The 27,221-nt window shown below is 47.2% G+C and overlaps 1 protein-coding gene across 3 annotated transcripts in view; it reads left to right on the top strand.

The window, feature by feature from the left end:
- The first annotated feature begins 4,323 nt into the window (after positions 1-4,323).
- The window catches only part of PACSIN2 (protein kinase C and casein kinase substrate in neurons 2), a 140,069-nt gene continuing 117,171 nt past the window's right edge, over positions 4,324-27,221 (top strand). For 2 of the 3 annotated variants that reach the window (XM_082666510.1, XM_082666508.1), the window contains exon 1: positions 4,324-4,431. The gene's annotated coding sequence lies outside the window, so the exon portion shown is untranslated. The remainder of the gene's footprint in view (positions 4,432-27,221) is intronic. The other variant, XM_082666509.1, reaches the window with a different exon arrangement.

Below are 27,221 nucleotides of genomic sequence, written 5' to 3'. Positions count from 1 at the left end.
TCTTGTTGCGGAGCACGGGCTCTAGGTGCATAGGCTTCAGTAGCTGTGGCACACGGGCTCAGTAGTTGTAGCATACGGGCTTAGTTGCTCCGTGGCATGTGGGATCTTCCCGGACCAGGGCTTGAACCCATGTCCCCTGCATTGGCAGGTGGATTCTTAACCACTGCGCCACCAGGGAGGCCCGACTGTTCCACTTTTTAAAAACAATTAACTTCAGTATCTAATTTTATTTTGTATCAAGGAAATCTGGATTCACAGGAATAGATGCACATGATAACACTGTAAAACAAAATCTTGCTTTACAATCACAGGATGACCTTCAATTTATCTGATCTGGGAGCCTGAAAAAGGGTAAGATGATACTTTGGATTCAGAATGGAATCAATGTGGTGTTCAGGACCTCCTCATCCTCCTGAAATTCAGGGACTCAAGGAAGGAGTTCCTGAGGGAGTTTATATCTTTATCACATGGTAGAAAATACAATGTATCACATAAAGTCTGGGCATTGCCAGGCCTTCATTCAAAGTTTCAAAACACTCAACTTGAACCTATTTGTCTCATTGTTGATACTTGTTCCACTTTGGCACCAATGGCAACACTGTAACCCTGAACTCCCCAAATGAGCTTTTCCACCTAGTAAAAGTTAGGGTATCTGTCGGTGTCAGGAATAGAGCTTCAAACTGTGTGAGGCATAAGAACCAATTGAGGAACTTGTGGGAAATGGGGTGATCCCAATGCAGGGCATCCTGGAGATGCCCACTTTGGGAAACGCGATCCAGATGATGTGACCATATCTTGCCGACTTTGGACGGGAGCAGGCTCCAGGCCCAGGGGTCCTGCCCAGTGGTGTTGAGTTGAGCCTGGCGCATGTGAGTGGAACCGTGTACTCGCTGGTACCATTTTATGTGAGCAGACGCGTGCAGGCACGCAGGCGTGGAGCAAAACAAAGCAAAGCAAGAAAGCCTGGGGTAATTGCCTCCTAATCAAGGACACATTTACAAGGAATTCAGATCTTTACATGACTTGGCAGAGGAGAGCTTCATTCCAAGGTATATTCAGAAATGTGTTCCTCCGGCCTCAACAGTTAACACTTTGATGTCTCTAGACTATTAACAGTTGGTGCAGAGAGCATGTTCTTGGGCCCATGTTCTTTTTTTAATCACAAATTTTTAAAAAGAGCACTTTTACAAAATGCAAACAGGTCCTTGGAAAACGCTCAACAACCTCTGGCTGTGCCAGCTATGTCCTAAGAGCATCACAGACGTGATCTCAAGAATCCTTGCGGTTTCTCTAAGTGTTAGACTCTGTGATTATACCCATTTTACAGCTGAGAAAACTGAGACCTGGAGTGGCAAAGCAGATTGCCAGCATCACAGGGCTACTCACTGCTCAGCTGCATGCTCCAGCCAAGCAGAACCCTCCTGTCTCCTTGTACAGCAGGATTGCTTGCCTCTGGGCCTTTGCCCTCATCCTTTCCATCCACTTTGGCTCCGTTAAATATCACTGCCTTCAATATCGTCGCCCTCCAGGGATCACTGCGGTCACTCATCAGGGAGGCCTCTTCTAGACTCTACATCCTTGCTGAGTCTTCCCAGGAGCACAAACAGGACCCAGGTCCGTCCCTCCCTCGATCCACCCCATCCCTTGCCCTGCACATTCTCTAAACATTGGAAGTACTTGTCGATCAAGTGAATATCTGTAACAGATTTTGACTTTTTTTTTCTTGGAAGACACACGTATATCACTGTACAAGAACTGTATCTGGACGTTTCAAATTTTTTGGAGAATGTTTTGTTCTCTGTGAAAGTATGTTTTAACATCGGCTGTCTGTTTATCCTGGCTGTTTAGTGGGAAATGGCTAATAAAGGACCAGTCAACCTTTGCCCCAGACTCAGGTAATGAGCACATTTTGCAAGAAGAAGGGAGCAAAATGACATTGACAAAGTGTGATCACGTTAACCGCTCAGATACTAAGCACTCACGCCTGCATCCAGAGCTGCTTCCCGTGCTTCTACCTGATTTGCCCCATTTACTCCTTGCCACAGTCCTGTGAGGTGAGCTCTGTCATCACCCCCGTGTTACAGATTGGGACACAGAGATGCAGAGAGCTGCAGCGACTTGCCCAAGGCCCCTCAGTGGGGGAGGAGCAGAGGCAGGATTGGGCTCCCGGCCTGTTTGGATCTGATGGGAGGAGGCTGGGTGCAACATTGTGAAATGTTTGTGGGGGTCAAAGTTGGGATGCTCACAGCTTGGAAAGGGGAGGTCTCTTTGGAAAAATAGCCTGATAAGCTGCTGGAACAGAGATGAGACTCAAAGAGCTGAGCAAGTGTCAGAGTTCTGGTGAAAGAAATGAGAGGAATTTTGTTTTTGTCTTCAGAAGGAAGGGGAGAGAAAAGAAGGGAGCCAGTGTGCAGAGCCCAGAGCGCTGCCTGGGTCACATAGCCAGGTAGTGACCTCAGAGCCAAGAGGCCAAAAGGGCTCAGGAGGTGTCTCGTGTTGCTAGGCAGTGCCAGGCTGGATGCCTCCCTGTGGGGTTCAGTCTGCAGGAACCCCTGCTAGCCTCACCAGTGGTCGGTGTGAAGGGGGATTATGTGAGTGTGTGCAAATGGAGACGGGGATGATGGCAAGGACCAGCGAACATGTGGGAAAGAGCAGGAGGCTGGAGGCAGAGGTGATGCACTTGTTCAGAAACCATGGGGAGACTCTGGATCTTCAGAGGGCCTGGAAAAGCAGTGCACCTGGAATTTCCCCAGATCTCAGAGGGCTGGGAGACCCCAGCTGATGACTGAGTTCTGCACACATGGTCCAAAGGTGTTCTGGGTGGCAGAGTGGTCCCTGTGGGCTGAGTTCTGGAGAATGGCAGGGAGTTCTTGGCAGTAGCTGGTCCTGGCACAGCATGGTAGTGCTTTTTTAAAATATATATGTCAATTGTATCTCTTTTATTATTATTTTTATCGGAGTATAGTTGATTTACAATGTTGTGTTAATTTCTGCTGTACAACAAAGTGATTCAGTTTTACACATATATACATTCTTTTCCATATTCTTTTCTGTTATGATTTATCACAGGATATTGAATATAGTTCCCTGTGCTATACAGTAGGGCCTTGTTGTTTATCCATCCTATATATAATAGTTTGTATCTGCTAACACCAAACTCCCAATCCATCCCTCCCCCACCTCCCCTCCCCCACCTCTCTTTAGACTGTATGGATCCTTTTTTTGTCTTGATTTTATTATTTTTTTAACATCTTTATTGGAGTCTAATTGCTTTACAATGGTGTGTTAGTTTCTGCTGTATAACAAAGTGAATCAGCTATACATATACATATATCCCCATATCTCCTCCCTCTTGCGTCTCCCTCCCACCCTCCCTACCCCACCCCTCTAGGTCACAAAGCAGGTGGTCCCTTTCTTTTTCCTCTTTCTTAATTATTATTATCACAAGCACATTGCAACAGAACAAATACTTAAAAAGGGGAAAACCACTCTGTTTCTGGTCCTTGTGCAAATGTAGTAGCAGTTTTAGAGTCCCCACCATTTCGTATCTGGCTTTTCCTTTTAACATTTTAGTTTAAGCGTTTTTCCATATTGCTGCACCATCGTCGTGATTATTTTCAAGGTGGTGATGTGGATCCACTTCAGGCCTGGGATCTGGCTGACCCGGTTTCTAATCCTGGCTTTGACATTTATTTATTTACTCCGGCCCCCCCGACAAGTTACCTGGCATCGGTTCCCCAAACCCTCGCGTGGGCTCTGTGAACACGCACGAGCGCACACACACACACACACACACACACACACACACCCGCTCTCCGTCTTGCTTAAACTAAGCCGGCTCAAGTGAATCTGAGAAGCCCTGATGACATTGGCTTCTGTGAGTGCCTTAGGGGAGAAAACTTTCAGAAAGACTACCTTCCCTGAATTCCCAGTTAAGTGCGGTGCGACCCTCCCGCGGCCCCCACCTCTGGGCGCCCGCAAAGCCGAAACACTGACTCCAGGCAGTAAGTCTTGCGGACCTCAGCCTCTGAGCGACTCGGGGAAAGTGACCCCAGCCGCCCTCTCCTCGGTTAAGCAGGCTCTCCCCCTTTGATTGACAAAGGTAGTCGCCAATGACGCCCACGGGAGGTCCCTTTGGCGCGCTAGGGGGCGTGCCGCCTCGTCGCTCCTCTGGCCCAATCAGGGACGCTGAAGGGGCTGTGGGGCGGGGCAGGCTCCCAGCAGCCAATGGCGCGAGCACAGCGGGCGCGGCGGGGGCGGGGCGCTCGGGGCTGGCGGCAGAAGCGGCCGCGGCGGGGCAGGGCAGGGCAGGACAGTGCGGCCAGAGCGAGGGCGGGAGCCGGGCCGGGGCCGGAGCCGGAGCCGGGGCTGAAGACGCGGTCGCGGCCAGAGAAGGGTGCGCGGCGTGTCGGGAGGCGAACAGCGGCCAAGGTGAGGGGCACGCCGAGACGGTTGGGGCGCCGCGGACGGACGCGGGGCGCTGGTCGGCGGCCGGGCCCGCGCCCTGTCAGGCCGCCACGCTGGGGCCGCGCTCCGCGCCCGAGGGCAGCCTCTGGGGCCGCGCCGCCGGCGGGCGAACTTCCTGTCGCTGTGGGAGGGGGTGTGTTCTGGGGCCACCGCGGGCGCCGAGGGGCGTCCGGGGGCCGAGGGGGGCGCCAGAGAGGACGTCGAGGGGCCTCCGGAGGGCGGGTGGGCTGGGCTTGAGGAAAGCTGGGGGCCGAGGGGTGCGGGGTTGGTGCGGGGGCGCCACAGAGGAGAGGACGAGTTCTCGGGTTGAGGGCTTGCTGGAGAGAGAAGTTGGGGAGCGGGGCCCGCGGAGGCAAGAGCGCTGCCGCAGAAGGGGGGACGGACGACTTTAGGAGAGACTTGGGGAGGGGATGCGGGGAAGCCGAGGGGTGCAGGGGTTCCCTGGGGGAAGCGCGGGCGTCTCGGGGAGCCGCGCCGGAGGAGAGGGGGCCCGGTTGGCGCCGGTTAGAGGGCAGGGCTGGGCCCGAGGGTGGCCTGGAGGGGAGGGGGCGGCCAGAGCAGGCGGGACACATATGCGGACGCGCGTATTTGGGGCGCTTTGATGACCGTCCTCCATTTCCTTCCTTCCCACCCTCCCTGTCCCTCTTCTGGCTCTGTGGGGCGGGGGGATGGCAAGCCGTTCTTTGTGAGCGGGTCCTAGGACTGGGGGAACGGGCAGGAGAGGCTGGGGGTGTTTGCCCGGTTGCCCCTCGTAGTTTTCCCAGACTGTCATTTCTAGAAACGTGAGTTTCCAGCCTGCTGGGGCATCCGGAGAGGCCTAGGATTGGAGAGGTAGTGATTTCTGCTGCTGCTCAGTTTCAGTGGCTTGTTGGGTTTCAGCTCCACCTGGGAAGGCTGGTTTTCTTTTCAGAGGAGTTGGTCAGGGGAGCGAGTTGTGCTGTCGCCGGGAGTCCCACACAGCTGCAGCCTTTGAGGATGCTGCTCTCGGGTTGGGTGCCTGAGGGAAGGCGGCCTTCAGGTGGGGTCTGTGCACCATTCCTGGGTCTTGTCTTCTCTCCTTTACCCCAACTGTCCTGTGTTCCTGTGGTTAAGGAGGGTTGGCTGCTCAGAGACTCCACGGCTACTCATTACACTGTTTACCAAACACACCCTGGCTGTCCTGATGAAAATCAGGAGACCAGCTCAGAGAATTTAAACCTGGGCTACGGGCGGTGAGCTCACACCAATTCCTTCCCTTCTCTGCAGTTCCTTCCTCTTCAGTTATCCCAATATGCTGAAATTCTGTTTTAACCCAGGGCAAGGGAGCCAACCAGGTGGGCTCAGCTGAATGCCAGCCCTCCCCTTCTTGCACGAAAGTTCTTGTTACACTTGATTCACAAGCCGGCCTGCAGCCTCCCCATAGAGGCATTGAATGGGAGCCAGTGCAACTGGGGTTTCTCTTGATTCACATGGGAAACAATAATCTGTGTGCACTTAAACTTAATTCTAGAGTTTCACAGTCTCCTTGGTGAGGTTATGTTAGTTGAGATATGAGACCACTACATCAAAAACTTTCCTGTGGTGTGTTTTTCTTTTGACAATTGTCTTGCAGCTTTAAAGAAACTGGCCATTAGGCTGATGATATTTATTACTTGGGAAAGTAACGTAACACAGAGGAATAGATGAGTGATTAGGTCTGCACTCTTAATTCACTTTTTTGGGGAAGAATAAAAATTCATTTGAATGGAAATATCATTCTTAGCTCATGCTGTTGGGGAACTGAAACTTTATTACTTTTAGTCTCAAATGTATAAGATATAGGTCATAATATTTAAATGATCTAACAGCAGGCATATATAGAAAGCTGTATCTGTTTTTTTTTAAATAAATACTCCATGTCCTTTTTTATAAAGCGTGTTGATTTTTAAAAATTCATTCATTCATTTGTGTCGGATCTTAGTTGGGCGCATGGGCTCAGTTGCCCCGCGGCATGTGGGATCTTAGTTCCCCAACCAGGGATCGAACCCAGGCCCCCTGCATTGGAAGGTGGAGTCTTAACCACTGGACCACCAGGGAAGTCCCAATATCTAGGTTTTGAACATGGCTTGTTGCTGGGAGATAAAGTTGTCTTTCCCAGTCTTGGATGCCCAGTCCAGATCTCTGATGGCCAGGCAATTTCTGGGGTGGGAGATGAGGGGCATTTGTCCTTACATTTTTTCATTTCTTATTATTCACTTGAATAATTATTATTCACTTAAATAATAATAATTATTCACTTAAATAATAATCTGTGCAGACCAAGTTAAGGGCCTGGTGCTCAGGTTTCCTTCTTCTGACCAGGTCACAGTTGATTCCAGGATGTTATGGAATATCAAAAAGGTGGCATAGATTCCTTAATAATAGTAATGGCACCTTGTGTTTAGAGATCATGATAGCTTTTACCAAGTGCTCTCTGGCTACCCTTACCTGGACCTCCCATCTGACTCGGGCCTGCCTTATCGGCCATCAGATTGTACTGGTGACTTTGTGGAGGCCACCCTGTAGATTATTTGGGTAATGACCACATTCACATGAGCGATAGTGCTGGCTCAGTTTTTTTCCAATTAAGATTGTTTGGAAGTTCAGCGGCATACCTGAAGGCAGCGCAGCAGTGCGTTAGTTACGAAGTCAGTCAGTGTGCATTCCACAGGTAGAGACCTTACTTTACGGCCCTGGCATTGATCCTTCGCATACCTGAAAGCATGTCAGTGCCTGAAACCTGGTTCCTGATGGGCCCAGTAGTGGTCCCTGGGATGGCTGTGTAGGAGTGCCTTGAGACTGGTGGTATTCAGACGATTATGCTATGCTGACTGAAGGCAGTGTTAAAAGAAGAATTCTCAGAGTATTCTGCACAATGCAACATTCTTGGCGTATGTGTGGTTCCAATGGTAGCTATTCGAGGGGCAGTGGCCATCTAAGAGCACAAGCTTTGGTATTTTAATTAAAAACACAAAATGAGGGCTTCCCCGGGTGGCGCAGTGGTTGAGAGACCGCCTGCCGATGCAGGGGACACGGGTTCGTGCCCCGGTCCGGGAAGATCCCACATGCCGCGGAGCGGCTGGGCCCGTGAGCCATGGCCTTTGAGCCTGCGCGTCCGGAGCCTGTGCTCCGCAACGGGAGAGGCCACAGCAGTGAGAGGCCCGCGTACCGAAAAAAAAAAAAAAAAAAAACACAAAATGACAAAAACTCCTTACTTATGTTATGTATTAGCTTGTAGTCATTCCCATGATTGTATGTTTATCTGTTTGCTTAATAAAACAGCATCATGTAGTCTAGTTTTCTTGTTTCCTAGAATAAAATCTTTATTTTCAATATTAAAACATCATCTGAGTGTTTCCTGACATTAGGCACTGAAAGAACAGCATATGAGAATATAGAATGAATAAAATGCTATCTCAACAATCAAAGGCCTCAGCGATCAAAGGCCTCAGAAGCATTAAGAAAAAAAAAAAGGATGGAAATTTTGCTATAACTTTAGAAACCACGTGTGTGGTGGTTTTTGGTTTTTTTTTTAATTTATTTTTGGCCGCGTTGGGTCTTCGTTGCGCGCAGCTTTCTCTAGTTGAGGCGAGTGGGGGCTACACTTCATTGTGGTGCGCGGGCTTCTCACTGCGGTGGCTTCTCTTTGTTGCGGAGCACAGGCTCTAAGGCGCAGGCTCGGTAGTTGTGGCACAGGGGCTTAGTTGCTCCGCGGCATGTGGGATCTTCCTGGACCAGGGCTCGAACCCGTGTCCCCTACATTGGCAGGTGGATTCTTAACCACTGCGCCACCAGAGAAGCCCCATTTTTAAAAAAATTATTTATTTAGCTATGTGAGCTTTATGTGACTTTTTTCCTCCCTGGAATGTGCGATAGTAGAGGGGGAGGAGCATAGATGGAGACTAGGAACCCTGGGCTCTGTCCAGCCTTTTCCTGACTAACCCTGAGGCCTAGGACAATCACATATCTTATGGTCTCAGTTTTCATGTTTGTAAAAGGAGAGCCTTGGAGGTTCTTAACCTTTTGAGAATCTGATAACAACTATGGACTTCTTCCCAGAAAGCACACTTGTGGACAGCATCAGAGGCCTGGACCCCAGATTAGGAATTCCTGGATCATCCCATCTCTAAGCTCCCTCTCACCTCTGATATTCTGTAATCCTATTTTCCTGGTCTTCTTTGAGCTAATAATAATGATGACTTGTATTTATGGAAGACACATTCCAAAGCATTTTCACCTCTCATTTTTTGTCCCCAGAATATTTCTGAACAGTGTGGGTGGTGATGGATATTCCTTCTTCTGATGGAGAAAGGGGTACCAGACCTGTCCACCACTTTAGTAGCGTTACACAGCCAGCGGCCTGTCCTGGGACCAGAGTCAGGGCTCCTGGTTGCCAGCTTGGGGTTTTTCCATTAGGTTTTGCTTCCTTGGTGGTTGGTTATGTTTGGCAGTGTAGATATCCCAGAATGTGTCACTTGTAGAGGAAATACTGGTGCATCTGCTGAAAGGACTGTTTTTTTGGTCTGAATTTGGATCACTAAACACCTTTCTGCCTGACTGTCAAAAGGTTACTTATTTTGTTTTTGTTATTTTTTTGTGCCATACTTTTCATAGGGAAACATTTGTGGGACTTGAGCGTTTTGAGCAGAATTGTTTCATGTTTATTGATTAAAGAGTACATTGAGATGATTACTTTTCAGTTGAGTGGTACTTGAGAAACTTGTGAAATAAATGTTAAGTGAAAATTCCAAACATTTGACTTGTTCTGTCGAATATGTCCTCACAGATGAGACTTTTCCTGCAGCCTGAGAGGCCCCTCCCTGGGCCCAGAGCTGCTGGGTGGGTTTGAGAGTTGGGTGTGGATTGTGCCAATGACCATGACTATCCAACAGTGACTTCTTGTGGCCTTCTGGCCAGATTCTGAATATTTTAGGGACTGTTTTTTTTTCAGTTTATTAACAGAATACAGTGTATCAGCTATATAAAGGGCTTGTGTAAGCAAAAAAATACTAAACTTTAAAGCCTCACAGATGTTAAATGGTTTATTACTGATGAAAAGAATCATCATAATAAAGATGTTCTGAATAATCAGACATGGAGGTAATAGGATGGTATACAGTAGGTACCACTCAAATGTGGTATATGTGTGTGTCCTCCAGTCTTCCTATTATGTTATGTCTGATACCTGTAAGGAGACTGGCCGACATCATTCACTCTCCAGGCATGGAAAAGGGTATTTGCTCATTTCACAGTGCATTTCTTTAGAGTACTGGAGAGGATGAGGCAGACATGCACAGCCTCACTGACATCGAACATAAAGCGTGATGTCATGTGTCAGCTTCCCTAGGTGAGTTGCTCGCCAGAGAGGCATTGGTGAGGAGATGAGGCTGTTAGAGGCCAAGGCCCACGATGAAGTGTAGACTCCAGGCTGCTGCCACCGTGCAGGGATGGCATCCAGTTAACTACACAACCTGCCTTGAGGTCTGCTAGTATTCACGGGCCCTTCTCTGACCAGGAAACTTGCATCTGTTGGCTCTTTTTTTCCAGAGGCCTGTCTGTGATTTATATATTGATAGAGCGGCAGAGTTGTCAGTAATGAGCTGGGGAACTCCATTAGGCTGCTATGTCGAAGTGCCTGCTTTTTATTTAAAGTTCACTCCTGGGCTGAGTGTTTGGAAGGAGTGTACGCCGATGATGGGAGCTGGGCAAGGTGGGTCGAAGGGAGCCTTCCTGGCCACTGTGTGTGCAGTGCCCCTGACACTTGTCTCTCCTCACAGTTCTGGGATCCCGAGATTCAGGTGACTGTCAGGACGTGAGCTTAGAAGCGATCCCATCTTTGTGACAGTAGCAGATGGGAGTGTGTACAAAGTAGGGGCAGACAGAGGAGGGTGGATCTGACCGCCCTCAGGACACTGCACAGAAGCTGGCCTTCAGGGAGGTGACTTCGGAGTGGTTTTGCCACTCTCCAGGCGCTCTCCAGGTGGCAGTGACTGGAAGGAGAGGCCCAGGCAGAGGCACGGCATTGTAAAGAGCTTGACGGTGTGAAGGGGCTGCTGAGGGTGGAGGAGGGGAAGGCTGGGTGGGCAGACTTCAGGTTGTGTGACCTGCCTTGCAGGCCAAGCTCGGGTTTGGACCTCCTCCTGGAAGATGGAGTTCAATAGGGAGTTGTTTTGGGGTAGTAGACACAGCAGGTTGAAGCTCTGCACAGAAGAGAGAGCGTCAGGTGAGAAGTCAGAAATGCAGATGGGGGAGGGGTGATTCAAGTGGCTTATTTTAACAAAAGTCACTTATGTCCCTGGAGGCTCAAGGATTAGTGTGGAAGTTCTTAGGAAGCAGTGCTAAACTCTGATGAGAGGGGCTTCCACAGTAGGACTGGCGTCAGTCTTAACTCAGTTCCTTTGCCTGAATTTATGTTTTTAGTTGGTAATACAGCAGCTGCCTGGGTTCTGCCTCTCTTTTCATATGACTTATGCTCACAAATCCATGCAGTTAGTGTGTAACTTCCACCGCCAGTTCCTGCAGAAAAAAGGTAGTATTTGCAGTAAGGTATAGGAAGTAACATGGTTTCAGAGCCACACAGCCCTGGGTTTGAGTGCCAGCTCTACTACTAGGTAACCGTGGTCTTCCTCGGCCAAATATTTCAACATCTCCAAAACCAGGATATTGACAGCCCCCTCCTCATACAACTTGGGGAGGGCAGTGTGAGGGAGCGGACCATAGACCCCGAGAGCTCAGCACCTGTGCCTGATTCATGGTGCCAGCGCAGTAACTTCGGTATCGCTCAAAGTGCAGGGTCTACTTGAGTGAATTCGCTAATTAAGAGAAATATACATTTAAAGGGCTCAAACTGATGTTATATTATCCAATTCTATTGAAAATCCTTCTAAGATGTGTTATTCTTTTCTCAGCCTAAGTGTATTCAGTATACTCGGACCTCTCCTTGGTGACTCAGGGTCATAGGGATGCTGTTGAGGTTGTCGACACCGATGAGGCTTCTGACCCTGCATGGAACACACTCCCATCCCGCCCCTCACAGGGCCTGTCTTGTCTCTTCTTTCCACCTCCAGGCTTCTCTCTGATTCTGTCCCCTTTGTTGGGGTGAAGGCTTGAGGGCGATCTTTTCCTTCCTGGATTTTGAGGGCAGCCCTGCCACACAGAGGCCTTGCTCCCATCTGGGTTGGTGATTTTGTGCTTGAGTTGAATGTTACCTAGGTTATAGAAAGCCTGACCCTTGGTGTTGTGACTAGCCTTAGTGACTCAGAATTGGAAGGAACCATGTGTGAGGGTGACAGTAGCTCATACTTAAGTAATGAAAAATTTAAAGGCTTGAAAAAGCAAATTGTAAAGCAATAGGTATACTCATCACAAGTGTAAAATATTAAAACAATATACAGCAACTATAGTTAAGGTTGTAGAAGTACGGAAAGTTTCTCCTTGATTTCCAAACTGTTCCATTGGCCTTTTACTTTTAGAATTAATATTTAAGTAATAACTTGACTCTGTAATTTAAAAAATATATATATGAATGGCTTGATTGTGTAGGCATTTTCAGTTTACCAGGAATTTTCCCATAGTCCTGATTTTGTTTTCAGAACAGCCTTGTTGGTTTGCTCCCCTCTTCATTTTTCAGAGGAGGATAAGAGGGAGGACTGGAGGGTCATTGGTTTTGACTGAGGCTGGCCAGCCAGGACCCCAGGTGGGCCTCAGCCCAAGTCTGTGGCTCTTAGAGATCCTAGTTATGGGGATCTCTGCTGGGGCCTGCAGGGTGGTCTTTCACATATAGAATAAGCTGTGGCTAGTGCTTTGAAGTTTCCTATTGAATAAATGAAATTTTATTATTGTAAAGTGATACCCAAACCATAATTTGTGAACATTTTCATATTTTTAAGTACCATTGTATCCAGTTATGTTGTCGCCAACTGAGCACGCCACGTCTGTGAGTTGTGGTCTTCAGAAGAACCCCAGAGCAGGCTCTGCACCCCATGTGGACCTCCAGGCCTGCTGTTGGTGGGTTTTGTAGCTGACTGATTGCTGGAGGATGGAGCGGGCCTACCTGGGTGCTGTTTAGCTTGGACATGACAATGTTTTAATTAAGGAAGCAGTTGTGCCCTCTGCACCAGTGAAGGTAGCCATCAGCTGAGGAGCGAGGGCAGCCAGTGAGGGGGGTAGATCGGGGGCAGGGCATCACCGTCTGGGACAGGCCTCTGGGGCTTTCTGAGGGACCGTACAAGAAGCTTTACGCTCCTGCTCATTTAATTCTTGCAACAAGATAAAGTTCACTTTACACATGAGTAAACCAAAGCTCTGAGAGATGAAGTGACCTTCACAGCGTCACCGGCAGAGCTGACCCTCAGCCTGGCTCTGAAGCCACACTTACCTGCTGTCTTGAATAAGTGTATTCTGAGTCACTTGCCCTCAAATATGAAAAAAATCTTTAAGTTAATCTTCCTTCCCCACTTCTCAGAAACATAGAAAAGAGGCAAGTTATGTGGTCTTTTGTTTAAGACAGGATCTATGCCTACAACTAACTTGATTAAGATAATCCAAAAGTTTGCAATAATTTATGCAGTGGGGAGATAAGGGCAGAAACGGAGAGGCTTCTAAACAGTCCAGAGCTCCTGGCTTCGGTGGGAATGCTCTTGCCTCGCCTTGGTGTCATATGAGATTGAAAAAGCACTTACTTAGGGGAGGGACTTTCTTGGTGGCGCAGTGGTTAAGAATCCGCCTGCCAATGCAGGGGACACGGGTTTGAGCCCTTCCGGGGTCCAGGAAGATCCCACATGCCACAGAGCAACTAAGCCCGTGCGCCACAACTACTGAGCCTGTGCTCTAGAGCCCGCAAGCCACAACTACTGAATCCCGCGCACCTAGAGCCCGTGCTCCACAAGAGAAGCCACCGCAGTGAAGAGTAGCCCCCCGCTCTCCGCAACTAGAGAAAGCCTGCGCACAGCAACGAAGACCCAACGCCGCCATAAATAAATAAATAAACAAATAAATAAAAAGTAAATTTTAAAAATTAAAAGAAAGAGCACTTATTTAGGGGAGAAGAAATTACATTTCTTTAAAGCATTCATTTGCACTACACTTTGTAAAAGAGCTTCACATTTTGTTGATATTGTGATATCAAATGAACATCATTTGTACAGGTAAATTAGAGCAATTTTTTTTTTTGTAGTACGCGGGCCTCTCACTGCTGTGGCCTCCCCTGCCGTGGAGCACAGGCTCCAGACGCGCAGGCCCAGCGGCCATGGCTCACGGGCCCACTGCTCCGCGGCATGCGGGGTCCTCCCGGACCGGGCCACGAACCCGTGTCCCCTGCATCGGCAGGCAGACTCTCAACCACTGCGCCACCAGGGAAGCCCAGATCTTTGTTTTTATGCTTGTAAATATTTGTCACTTTTGTGTCAAAAGGCTTTTTTTTTGTTTTTTGTTTTTGCTTTCTAGTCTTTTAAAAATTGAAGGTACAACATAGAAAATAGATTTTTTTTAATAAAGAACTTTGTATTTTACTTTGCATATGCATAGGGGTTTTTATGTATCTTAGAAGCAGTAGCTGCCACCTACTGACTACTTTGTTCCATGCTTCAGAAGAAGCAAGAGGCATTGCCTCTGTCTTCACAGCAACACTCAAGACTCTGAGGTTACCAGTTTGAACATGAGGGCCCTGCAGGTAGTGAGATCATGTGCTTAGTCCAAGGTCATTAGTGTTGTAAACAGGGGAGACAATTTGAAGCCTATACTGGCTACATGTGGTTGTCCCCTTCTCGTCAATCTACACTGTCACAATTGTATTCATCAGATTCCCTTAAATATTTTATCAAATATCATGTTTTTATCATTGTCCTTAAAAAGATTTTTAATGGTTATGTAATCCTGTTAATGTTTCTTTACGTACTTTTTTTTTTTTTTTGCGGTATGAGGGCCTCTCACTGTTGTGGCCTCTCCCGTTGCGGAGCACAGGCTCCGGACATGCAGGCTTAGCGGCCACGGCTCACGGGCCCAGCCACTTCGCGGCATGTGGGATCTTCCTGGACCGGGGCACAAACCCGTGTACCCTGCATCGGAAGGCGGACTCTCAACCACTGCGCCACCAGGGAAGCCCTAATTCTGTTAATGTAATGAGGTTAAAACATTCCCCTAATGATGGACATTTTAGGTTATTTCCACTTTTTTTTTTTTTTGCTATTCTAGATGAATTTGCAGTTTACAATTGCATTTTTCTTTTCTCATTTGTGTAATTAGTTCCTGGGTACAAATTCCCAGAAATAGAAATCTTGGATTAAAGGGTATGAACATCTTAGAGTGTTTTGAAAGCCTACTCCGTTGCTTCTGGGTTTATCTTTCTGATATTTATGGATGAAAAAAATTGAGGGAGTTTTTTTTTTTCTCTTTAAAATGCTTTGGCCTTTAGAACTTCCAAGTATCTGTGAGATAAACTTTGTGAGGTTTTCTTAAATGAGTCACATTTCCTCCTAAGTTTCTGGATATCATTTTACTTGAATTAGATGTTTTTACTTTCATAAACAAGAAACAGTCTTTGAAAAAGTCCTTACTACTTTCTTTATTGATCACCTGAGCCAATGTTCTGCATTCCCTAGGTTGTAAATGTTTGTGGTTGCATTCCTTCATCAATTCAGCTGTCATGATACTCTGAACCACAGTCTCTCTGAACTTGTTCTTCTTTTCTTTTCCTCACTTGAAATACGCATAGTGGGAAAGACCATGCAAGGTTGTTTCTGCTGGTATCGTCACACATCAGGACAGCCTGGGGGATCTCGAGATCCTTTGGATTTTGCCTGTGTAGCTTCTAGATGCTGCTCTCACGGACATTCCTACCATTGCTAGAGGCAAACATCTCAGAGAAGTACTGGGAGGTTTGTTTGTTTGGCCGCAGTGCGCAGCATGTGGAACTTCCCCGACCAGGGATTGAACACGTGCCCTCAGCACTGGAAGCACGGATTCTTAACCACTGGACCACCAGGGAAGTCCGAGAAGTATTGGGAGGTTTATAGTGTTGGTGCTTACACTTTTTTTTTCCTTTTCTTTTCTTTTTTGTCTTGTTTGTTTTTCTGTTCTGAAGTCACTGTGTCCTTTACCATGTCCCTTCACCATGGGCTGGCTTACTTTTTCACCTTCCACTGTTCCTTAGGTATTCACCTGAAGATTAAGTGGAGTCCTAGTTTCCTGGTGGTTCATTTTCAGGGTTTGCAAAGGAAAAGGTGCTTAGCAGGGACAAGGAGGGCCCCAGGTGGGGAGCAGTGGCCAGACCTCAACTCTCACCCTCGGGTTCTCTCTCTTGGATTCCTGCTGTGCCTCCATCACACTCCTCCACCCGCAGAAGGCTGCTTCCTCTTTAGTTCTCTGGCCTCATCCTGGGCAAAAACTCCTCTTTTCTTGGTTCCTCTTATCCTAGCTAAGAAAGTCTGACGTTCACAACACAACAAAACAGAAAACATTAGTATGTACTCAGGTAGAAATAAGAGGAACTAATCACAAACAACACAGAAGCATAACAAGAGTTTTGTTTCTCAGGCGCAAGTAGGTTTTTGATGCTAGCACTGTAGGGCTAATCTGACTGCATTGGCTCAGCTAGGTGCTGCCTAGCTTCCTGCTTCCCCTCCCCACCTGTTTATTTAGTCAATAAACCCAAATTTTAGAGTAATATTTTGCTCTGTGCTTGGTAATCTGTGTTTTTATCAGAAGTATGGAAATTGTACTTTGCCCTGGTTTCCACAGATGCCTAAACATGTCTGAGTTGGCTGTTGCCTGGGTAAGTGGCTGAGCTGTTGGTTGTGTGTGTGGTGAAGGCTCTGGTAGAGGCTGGGTGGAAGTCCCAAGACATCCTTATGGCTTCTCAGCCAAGCTGGATGGTAACTACCAAGCCCCAGAGGCACACGTTTTTGGCTTCCCCTTTGTCCTTTCCACGTTTCCTGTTTTATTTCCTGAGAAATCTCTGCCCAATTGCGCCAGCTTGGCAGGGTGTGGCATGTAATGGAATGGGGCTACTTTATTTCAGGACATGGACCTTTGGACCATGAAGCATGATTCCTTAGCAGCCCTTAACCCCAGCTTTATTCTGGGTTGGACAGGTGCACGGTGTTCCATCAAGTTTCTTCTGCTTCTTAGAACTGGGGCCGGTGACTGGAGTCCAGAGGTAGGCCTTACCTGAGAGTCCCACAAAAAAAGGGCCTTGAAGTGGGGCCTGAGGTGGTAGTCCTGGCCATGCGGAAGTCACGGAAAAAAAATAATTTGATTGGATAATTGGAGTGCTGCAGTATGCTTCCTTTTATGAAAACCGAGTGAAGTGATTGGTATAGTACAAGACTTTTTTTATCTTTTGGATTTCTTTCTTTCCTTCTTGCTTTTGCAGGTGTGGGTCTGAAGTTGCTTGATTGGGGGTGGGCTGGGCTGGGCTGTCTCATTGTCTCCCTTTATTTTTAAAAATTTATTTATTTATTTTTGGCTGTGTTGGGTCTTCATTGCTGTGCGCGGGCTTTCTCTAGTTGCAGTGAGCGGGGCTGCTCTTCGTTGTGGTGTGCGGGCTTCTCACAGCGGTGGCTTCTCTTGTGGAGCATGAGCTCTAGGCGCGCGTGCTCAGTAGTTGTGGCTTGTGGGCTCTAGAGCGCAGGCTTAGTAGTTGGGGCGCACGGTCTTAGTTGCTCCGCGGCATGTGGGATCTTCCTGGACCAGGGCACGAACCCGTGTCCCCTGCATCGGCAGGTGGACTCTCAACCACTGCGCCACCAGGGAAGCCCCTCATTGTCTCCCTTTAAAGTTCAGACAGGTCACCTTCCTTGAAGTTTTTTTTTTTGCTCCAGAATTGCTATTTTGGACTTGTGCTTTTTGTCTATAACTTCCAGGTTCATGAAATTTAGAAATAGTTGAAAATAACATGCTCTCTTAACTAACAAGTAAAGAGGCAGGGGAAAAAAACCCCCCAAACCTTTAAATCCCTGCCTTACAGAAACTTAATGTTAGTAGTGTGATTGGAAGAGGTGGAGGCCCACTCTTGAGAAGCGAACTCTGTCAGCAACCTACGCCCCACTGCACCCCACCCCGAACTCCTGGGGGGGTGGGTAAGAAGAGGGAACTTTCCCTCCCTGGGGTAGGGGTAGAAGATTTTCAGTATCTACAGGGGCTGCAAAGGCTCCTGCTGTTGATGGGGGGCTGGCTTTTGGTCCCAGGTTGCTTTCCCCTGTAGGAGGGCCTTCTTGGAGCAGTGGGACAAGCCCTGCTGAGTTCTGGTTATGGGCCAGCCTGGTGTTCTGTGCTGCAGGTGTTACGTGGCAAGTTTATCACATCACGAGCTCTGCAGGCAGATTGCCTGGGCTTGAATCCCAGGTCTGCAATTTATGGTGGGTCCCTGGGAAAGTTACTGATCTCTCTGTGCCTCAGTTACCTCACCTCTAAAATGGGGATAATGATAGGATTGGTGTGAGGACTGGATGAATGAGTATGTGTCCTGTACTTGGTTGGGGGAGTGCTGCACTTTAAGAGCCCCATTTAGTGTAGCCATTGTGTGCCTCTGAGCCTCCCAACTGTCCTGCCACGTGGCTCTTTGATTGTCACTTTACAGTTGAGAAAACAGGCTCACAGAAGCTTAATAACTCCTTAGACCCAGATCTGCCTCAAGGTTCTCTCTTCAGTGCACTGGTGGTTCCCCACAGGTACCCTGGTTCTCCAGGACGCTAGGGGATGATTACAAAGGGATGGCTCACTCACAACTATACCCACCAGGCATACTTTGTAGGTGGATTTTTTTTTTTTTTTTTACTGTCTCTGTACACAAGCAAAGACACACAGACACACAAAACATTTATATGTTACTGTATAAAAATGATGGCTGTGCTTACAATGAATAAAATACCAACTCATTTTTGTTTTTTGTTTTTTGTTTTTTTTTTTTTGCAGTACGCGGGCCTCTCACTGTTGTGGCCTCTCCCGTTGCGGAGCACAGGCTCCGGACGCGCAGGCTCAGCGGCCATGGCTCACGGGCCCAGCCGCTCCGCGGCATGTGGGATCCTCCCGGACCGGGGCACGAACCCGTGTCCCCTGCATCGGCAGGCGGATTCTCAACCACTGCGCCACCAGGGAAGCCCCTCAAAATACCAACTCATTTTAAAGCTTGAATTTATCGTAGCCATTTGTCATCTTGATTTCCTCAATCATTGAATGCGAAAAGTACTATCATCTAGGGATCTAAGGACCTTGTTAATATTAAAAAAGGGTCCTTTTGGGGGGAGAATTCAGTAGATGTTTATTGTTGCCCTTTTCTTGCCCTGTACATTTTTTTCAAAAAAAAATTTTTTTTAATAAATTTATTTATTTTTGGCTGCATTGGGTCTTCGTTGCTGCGCACAGGCTTTCTCTAGTTGCGGGGAGCCGGGGCTACTCTTCGTTGTGGTGCGCGGGCTCTAGGCGCGCGGGCTTCAGTAGCCGTGGCACATGGGCTCTAGAGCGCAAGCTCAGTAGTTGTTTGCCCTGTACTTTAGTATATGTCTTTCTGTATGTCTGGCATCTGCATGCCTCCTCAAGGATCAGGGCATATTGTGGAGATGGAGTCTCCATTGTGGCTGGGCCAAACTGTGAACTGGAAGCAAGGTTGGGAGCTCAGAATCCATACCAGGTTCAAACAGGAGGAATATCTGAAGTCTCCATGGGAGCAAAGAAGGTACTTACACCTGAGGTGTCTTGAATTCTGCTGGATCCCTCGATTCTCTGAGGCATTGATTCTGGTTCACCCTCACTAGTGTCTCCTAGGGTGCCTTCCTGGGGCAGACTGATACATATATATTTTTAATTTTTATTTTTTTTTAATATTTTATTCTATTTTATTTTATTTTATTTTTGGCTGCATCAGGTCTTAGTTGCAGCATGTGGGATCTTTCATTGCAGCACATGTGATCTTTCGTTGCAGCACGCAGGCTTCTCTCTAGTTGTGGCTCGCTTGCTCAGTAATTACTGTGTGCGGGCTTAGTTGTCTCACGTCATGTGGGATCTTAGTTCCTTGACCAGGGATTGAACCCGCGTCCTCTGCCTTGGAAGGCAGATTCTTAACCACTGGACCACCAAGGAAGTCCCTATATTTTTTAATTCAACAAATTCCTGCTCCTCTTTAACGTAAGGCTCTAGTTGCAAAGTACATTCCCAAATCCAAACCACAAACTTAAGCTCTCCTCTTTGTTAGATTTTGCTCTGCAATGTTACTTCCTTACTCACCTAACCTTGGTCATCGGTGTTCTGATATATGTGCTTGAAACTCAGCACTGTGCTTCTTGACCTTTATTTGGGTCTCAGATCTCCTTCAGAATTTCATGAAAACAGATTCCATCCGCTCCCCGCCCCCACCCGGCAAAATGGACACAAACATTTTTGCATTCACTTCTGACAGGTTCCTAAATCCCCATTCATTTATTGAACAAATATTTGAATTTCTGTCATGTGCCAGACACAGTTCTAGGCACTGGGGTTACAGCAGGAACACAGTAGACCAAGACCATACATTCTAGTCGGGGGAGACAGAATATGGTTAGACAACTCGTGTCCCTTATGGAGGGAAGGTCAGCTTCGGTGGGCTGGAGCATCCAGGCCTCATCCTGCCTGCTTGGGGCTAGGCTCTTTGCCAACCTCCCAGTTCACTTCCAACTTTCACCTTCCTGAACTGGCTTTTGACGTCACCATCATTATCACATAGATTTTTAACGATTTAATATTTATTGAGGCGTATTTTGTGCCAGGTGCGCTACTTTTCCATGCATGATTACACTTATTCTTACGACAACTTTGTTTTGCAGGTGGAAAGCTGGCCTTAGAGAGTTTAAGTGACAGGCCTCATAGCTAGGAAGTGTGGTGCTTTTGATCAGTCTGCAGCTTACGATTGTGGAATTCAGCAAGCCAGGCCTGAGGACATCATCAGAAATGGCAACAAAAATTAAGTGTGACCATTTTGTCCTGGACATGTCCATTCTCTGACTGGTTCCTTTAGCGGTCAGAAATTTTTCACCTGTCACATCAAATTGCCTTACTCAAGGCTGGAAACATGAGTGGAACATGCTTTCAGGCCTCTACATGGTAGACGTTACAGACACTTGAAGTTACCAAATATATATTTACTGTTAGCAAGATTGCATAATTCCATCCTCAGTCCCAAATAACTGCCTTATGAGTGACATTTGAAATGCACATTATTTAGTACTTGGCTAAGGAGATTTATATGCACACTGTTCTTTCCACACCAGACAGTTACTTTCTTGTTTTAATTTTTAAGGCACTACCCAATGAACAGAATAACTTCCTGAAAAGTTGCTTTAAAAAACTTTGTATTCTCTGCAGAGGGTGGAATGAAACAGTATTAGTGATCTTGACTCAGCCCCTGACATAACAGAGTCATTATTCTGACTGGAGGTTTGCAAGCTGCCATCCGCCTGGCATTAACAGCTGTTAGTTCTTTAAATATTTACGTTTAATAACTTTATATCTCTGCTTCCTTCTAAGGCTTGCTGCAACTTCACGTCAAACACAAAACTGCACCTTTGAAGTTATTTTGGAATGTGACTAAATGCCAGGGTGAAGTTTCTCTATAGCCATCTCACATCATGGAGGAACAGTTGGACTGTGGGTCTGGCTCAGTGCTCATTAAATGTTGCAGCGTCCAGCTGTCCTTCCTGGGCAGCTGGGTCTGGAGAAGCCCCAAGGATTGGAGGGGGAAGTTGTCCCTTTGTTATGTGATCAAGGTGCGATTGTTGGAAGTTGAGTCCTGAGAGAGTCCGGGAGGCATTCTAAATGGAGTTTCCAGTCTAAAAGGTGAGGCAGGGTTGGAGGAGTCTAGGTTTGAAGCCCAGCCTGTAGGATTTTTGAGCAGGGTGGGTTGGAGAAGGCATCTGTTGTGGCTTCTTTCCCTGGCCTCCCCTTCTAGACCATAATTCCCTGTCCCAGTAACCCCTTACCCAATTGCAAGACCTGTTTGGGCCTCTTCCCTGGCTGTGTCCCACTGGACCGGGTGGACCATGCCATCGTGTACATATGCTTCAGGTTGAGAGGTGGTCAAATGGTGGTTGTGTGCAGGGCGTGTGTGTGTAGATGGGGCTTGGGTGTGCAGGTTAGGGTGTTCCCACAAGTGCACTGGGGGTCCTTGTGGAGCAGGGCACTCACTGCTCTGGATTCATTGTGTATCTGGCTTCTGGAAATAACAAAGTCCATACTTATTTATTGAGTGTGCTTGTCCCATGCCATCTCTGCTGCTTATGGTACCCTGCGGAGCTTGGAGGTGTCCCTCCCTGTCTGATAGCTGGGGCTTGGGGAGGTGGGTTCAACATCAGGCCTCCCCTGCTCAGCTGTTCTTGGCATTAAATCAGGCACACCAGAGGAGGACCGGTTGCATTGTGCCATTTTACCCGAAGTCTCCTTCTAGGACTTGAGGTCTTTTGGATCTTGTTAGCATTCTGGCACAGTATCAGAAGGATTCTAGTTTATATATCATGGTCTTTTTTAGAGCTCATATTTTATTTCCATTTTATCCATGGACTTAAGCCTGGAAGATTCCCAGTGAACAGCTTTAACATTGTCATATATGACTTTTCTTTGCCACAAAGCACAGATACTCTGGCTCAGGGGTAAACAGCTCTTCTAGAAACAAGTCAGTTCACTTCAGCAGCAGCAAAGCAGCGCTCCAGGAACCTTTCAGGGCACATTCTTCTTGTGACTTCTTGTCCTCCAGGAGGGGAGGGACACAGTGTCTCGGGTCACTGCCCTAGCTGCAGTGTCCCACAGTACACGTGACCATCCCAGTGGCGTTGGAGCTGGAGTGCCGTCCCTCCAGAAGTAGCTCCAGGATGGAGATGGAGACAAGCGTGGGGACTGCCTGAGGACTGTGGAGTCCTCAGCATGTCCCCGGCCTAGAGGGTCACAAGAGCTGGTCTGAAACCTTGTTCTCACAGTGTAGTTTTTATATGTTAAGATTAGCAACTGCCTTTTCTTGGGCAGGATTCTTTTAGTATAAGATGGTGACCTTTTATCTTTCAGTTTTTTGTTTCTTTTTTTTGGCTGTGTTATGTCTTCGTTGCTGAGCACGGGCTTTCTCTAGTTGTGTCGAGAGGGGGCTACTCTTCGTTGTGGTGCGCGGGCTTCTCATTGTGGTGGCTTCTCTTGCTGCGGAGCATGGACTTTAGGTGCGCGGGCTTCAGTAGTTGTAGCTCGTGGGCTCTAGAGCTCAGGCTCAGTAGTTGTGGCGCACGGGCTTAGTTGCTCTGCGGCATGTGGGATCTTCCCAGACCAGGGCTCGAACCCGTGTCCCCTGCATTGGCAGGCAGATTCTTAACCACTGTGCCACCAGGGAAGTCCTGTATCTTTTAGTTTTAAAATGTCTTTTCTTTTGGTGTTGTTGATATGAGCTGGTAGTTTTGTTTTGTTTTGTTTTTTTAATTTATTTATTAATTTTGGCTTTGTTGGGTCTTCATTTCTGTGCGAGGGATTTCTCTAGTTGTGGCAAGCAGGGGCCACTCTTCATTGCTGTGCGCGGGCCTCTCACTATCGCGGCCTCTCTTGTTGCGGAGCACAGGCTCCAGACGCGCAGGATCAGTAGTTGTGGCTCACGGGCCTAGTTGCTCCGCAGCATGTGGGATCCTCCCAGACCAGGGCTTGAACCCGTGTCCCCTGCACTAGTAGGCAGATTCTCAACCACTGCGCCACCAGGGAAGCCTGAGCTGGTAGTTTTTTAAAGAGTATCCTTACTTAACAAAATAAAAAGTTAGCAGCCTTATGTAATTCTCCAAAATTCTAAACAGTTTTATTGAGTATAACTGACAGTAAGTTGCACATATTTAAAGTATACAATTTGATAACGTTTGACATATGAACACACCTGTTAAGCCATCACCACACTCAAGATAATGAACATATCTATCACCGCCCCCCCCCCCAGTTTCCCTGAGCCACTTTATAGCTTCTCCCACCGGCCCCTCACTACACCCAGGCAACTGTTGGTCTGCCTTCTGTCACTGTAGATTAGTTTGCATTTTCTAGAATTTTATATAAATAGAATCATACAGTGTACACTTGTTTTTTTAGTCTGACTTCTTTCACTCAGCAAAATTATTTTGGGATTCATCCATGTTGTAGCATGTATCAATGTTTCATTCTTTTTAATCCAGTGTATGGATATGCCACAGTTTGTTATTCCATTCACCTATTGATGGACATTTGGGCTGTTTGTAGTTTAGGGTTATTACTAATAAAGCTGTTATGAACTTTTGTGTACCAGTCTTTGTACAGACTATGTTTTCATAGCTCTTGGGTAGATACTAGAGTCATATGACTTGTTGATATGGTGGCTGTTGGTTTAACTTTTTAAGACACTGCCAAATTATTCTCTATTTCTCAAGTGCTGAACCATGGTACATTTCTCACGAGCAGTGAGTGAGAATTCCAGTTCCTCCATGTCTTTGCCAATACTTGGTATGGTCATCTTTTTAATTTTTGCCGTTTTAGTAGGTCTGTAGTGGTGTCTCATTGTGGTTTTAATTTGCATGTCCCTAATGACCAGTGATGTTGAGCATCTTTTCAAGTGCTTGTTTGCTGTCTGTATATCTTCCTTTGTGAACTATCTATTCAAATCGTTTGCCCATTTAAAAAATTGGGTTGTTTATTTTATTAATTAGCTTTGAGATTTCTTCATATATTCTGGATATAAGTCCTTATATATGATTTGCAAATATTTTCTCCCCGTCTGTAGCTTGTCTTCATTCTCTTGACGGTGTGTTTTGAAGAGCAGAAGTTTAAAAAATTTGATGAAGTCAGTTTGTTCTTCTATGGTTTGTGCATTTTTGGTTGGTGTCATAACTAAAATCTTTGCCTAACCAAGGTGACAAATGTTTCCTTGTAGAGATTTTATAGTTTTACATTTAGGTCTGTGATCCATTTTGAGTTATTTTTTGTGTATGGTGTAAGGTATGGATTGAAATTTAGTTTTTGCCTGTGGATGTCCCAATTGTTTCAGTACTGTTTGTTGAAAAGTCCTCCAGATTTGAAGCGGGGGGTAGTTTTTAGTTGGTGAAATCCAAAGGTCTGGGAATTGTGGTTCTAGGCACCCTGATTTCTCACCTTTCATGACAGTTTCACATTAGCCTGGCTTTCTCTTTATTTCATGCATGTCTTGAGCCCCTTGATGGAAGAGGTGCTACCACTGGGCAGCATGTGAGTAAGGGGCTGGGTGATGCCTGCTGGGATCCCAGGGGGTCTCTTCCTCTGCTCTGGACCTTCCAGATGCCTGGGCACAGAGTCTTTAAGGTCTTTCTGGTGGGTGGGTTCCGGGCAGTGCCTCATTTCCAGAGGTGACTGTGAAGGCCTGCCAGGTACAGAGAGGTGCAGGGACAATAAGCCTTCTGTGCCTGGATGGGTGGGGGTGTGCCCAGGCTGGGGACGTGGCTGCAGTTGAGGAAGGTGGGAGGGGCTGTTCTCTTCTGTGTGGGCTGGCAGCAGTGTGACCTGTCATCAGACTGAGAGAATGTGGCTCCACTCTGGGCTCCTGGTCCGCCTCAGCCCAGCTTTATGACTGTGTGTACAGGGAATGGGTGTTCATTTTTCTTTTCTCTTCAGTCACAAAGGGGTCTGAGAGGCCTCCACCTTTGTACCACTAGCCAGCAGCTTCACAGGGGGCAGTAAAACGTTTGTCCGCTTTTTACCCGTGTGCAGTTCTCTTGGTTCTTATACTGCTGGTATTACTAGTACTAGCACTACTGGTACCATCACCAGCATCTAACAGCAATGGAGCTTTTCCTCTGCTCTAAGCCCTTTACCTGTGTTACCCATTTAGTCCTCACAGCTACCCTATAGGGTGGCTACAGGCCATTTTACAGATGAGGAAACTGAGACACAGAGAAGGCCAGGTGTGAGAAGTCTTTGGGCCATGCTTTCCATCATTCAATGTTGGAGGAGGGATTTTTTTTTTTTTTTTTTTTGCAGTACGCAGGCCTCTCACTGTTGTGGCCTCTCCCGTTGCGGAGCAGAGGCTCCGGACGCGCAGGCTCAGCGGCCATGGCTCACAGGCCCAGCTGCTCCGCAGCATGTGGGATCTTCCCGGACCGGGGCACGAACCCGTGTCCCCTGCATCGGCAGGTGGAGTCTCAATCACTGCGCCACCAAGGAAGCCCAGGAGGGATTTTATTTAACATTTGTCATTAACTCTTAGGAAACAAAATGGAAATAGTGGTTTATGGGCCTCCCTCTTCTAAGTCTTCATTTCCTTATCAGCAGTGGGGAGCAGTTGAACTGTTTAACCAGATTAAAATTCTTCTTCTATTTTTTTTTTTTTTAACATTTACTTATTTGTTTATTTACTTGGCTGCATCGGGTCTTAGTTGCGGCATGTGGGATCTTTGTTGTGGCACCTGGGCTTCTCTCTAGTTGTGGTGCACGGGCTCCAGAGTGTGTGGGCTCAGTAGTTGCAGAATGCAGGCTCTCTGGTTGTGATGCGTGGGCTCTAGAGCATGCAGGCTTAGTTGCCCCGCGACATGTGGGATCTTAGTTCCCTGACCAGGGGTCGAACCCACGTCCCCTGCATTGGAAGGCGGATTCTCAACCACTGGACCACCAGGGAAGTCCCCAGATTAAAATTCTTTAGTGGCTCCCTGTTGCCATCACAGTAAAATCCAAACTTGTGATCTGGCCATTGCTTACCCCTTCAACCTCATCTCTTGCCACACTGAACTTTGTTTTTCCCTTCTCACATGTGCTTTCCACAGACCCTGTTACATCTGCTGTAAATGCCCTTTCTAACCATCTTTCCCTGCTGAACTCCTACTCATCCTTCAAAATTCAGCTCTAGTTTCACCCCCTTCTCCTTGACCTAAGGTATCCTGCCCCTGGGGCTACAGAGTGCAAGGTCCACACCTGTCCCAGTGCTCCTCATGTATGGTATGATTGACTGACTACCTGCTGGTCTTCTTCCACTGGGCTAGGTGAGGGGGAGGGAAGGGGCTGCCTTTTATCTTGGAATTCACAGTTCTTACCTTTGTACTGTCATGTAATAGAAGGCAGACATTTGTGGGATGAACAAATGTGACGTGAATAATATGAGGACCCTTAGTTCTCAGACCTGTTGGTTTGTAATATCATCTATGACTGCAGGCGCGCAGGGCAGCCTTCATGGGGAAAGTGATGTTGATGCATTTAAAAAGGATTATTATTGGGACTTCCCTGGTGGCGCAGTGGTTAGGAATCCACTTGCCAATGCAGGGGACATGGGTTTGATCGATCCCTGGTTCAGGAAGATCCCACATGCCGCTGAGCAACTAAGCCCTTGCTCCACAACTACTGAGCCCATGTGCCGCAACTACTGAAGCCCGCGCGCCTAGAGCCTGTTCTCTGCAACAAGAGAAGCCACTGCAATGAGAAGCCCATGCACCGCAACAAAGAGTAGCCCCCGCTCGCTGCAACTAGAGAAAGCCCTCGCGCAGCAATGAAGACCCAATACAGCTAAAATTGATTAATTAATTTAAAAAAAAAACATTATTCAGTGATTCCCTTAAATCCTGAGTGAGACTTACATAGATCTTTTTATTTTCCCTCTATGAGAATGAGTTTTCTATTGTGTTAAAAAAAATACTATTTCTTTGACCATCTTTTAGATCATAAATTTAAATTTCTACATTTTTCCCCCAGATGCCTGTGATGCCATTGTAATTTTTATGGTAAGCTCAATAAATAATTTTAGAAAATGTTTCTTTGGAATGTTGGGGCCAGCATGGATTGCTTAGAATGGA

Source organism: Grampus griseus (genome assembly GCF_964374135.1).
Source record: "Grampus griseus genome assembly, chromosome: 11".
Classification (NCBI taxonomy): Eukaryota; Metazoa; Chordata; class Mammalia; order Artiodactyla; family Delphinidae; genus Grampus; species Grampus griseus.
This window is presented reverse-complemented; position numbering and strand designations above follow the sequence as displayed.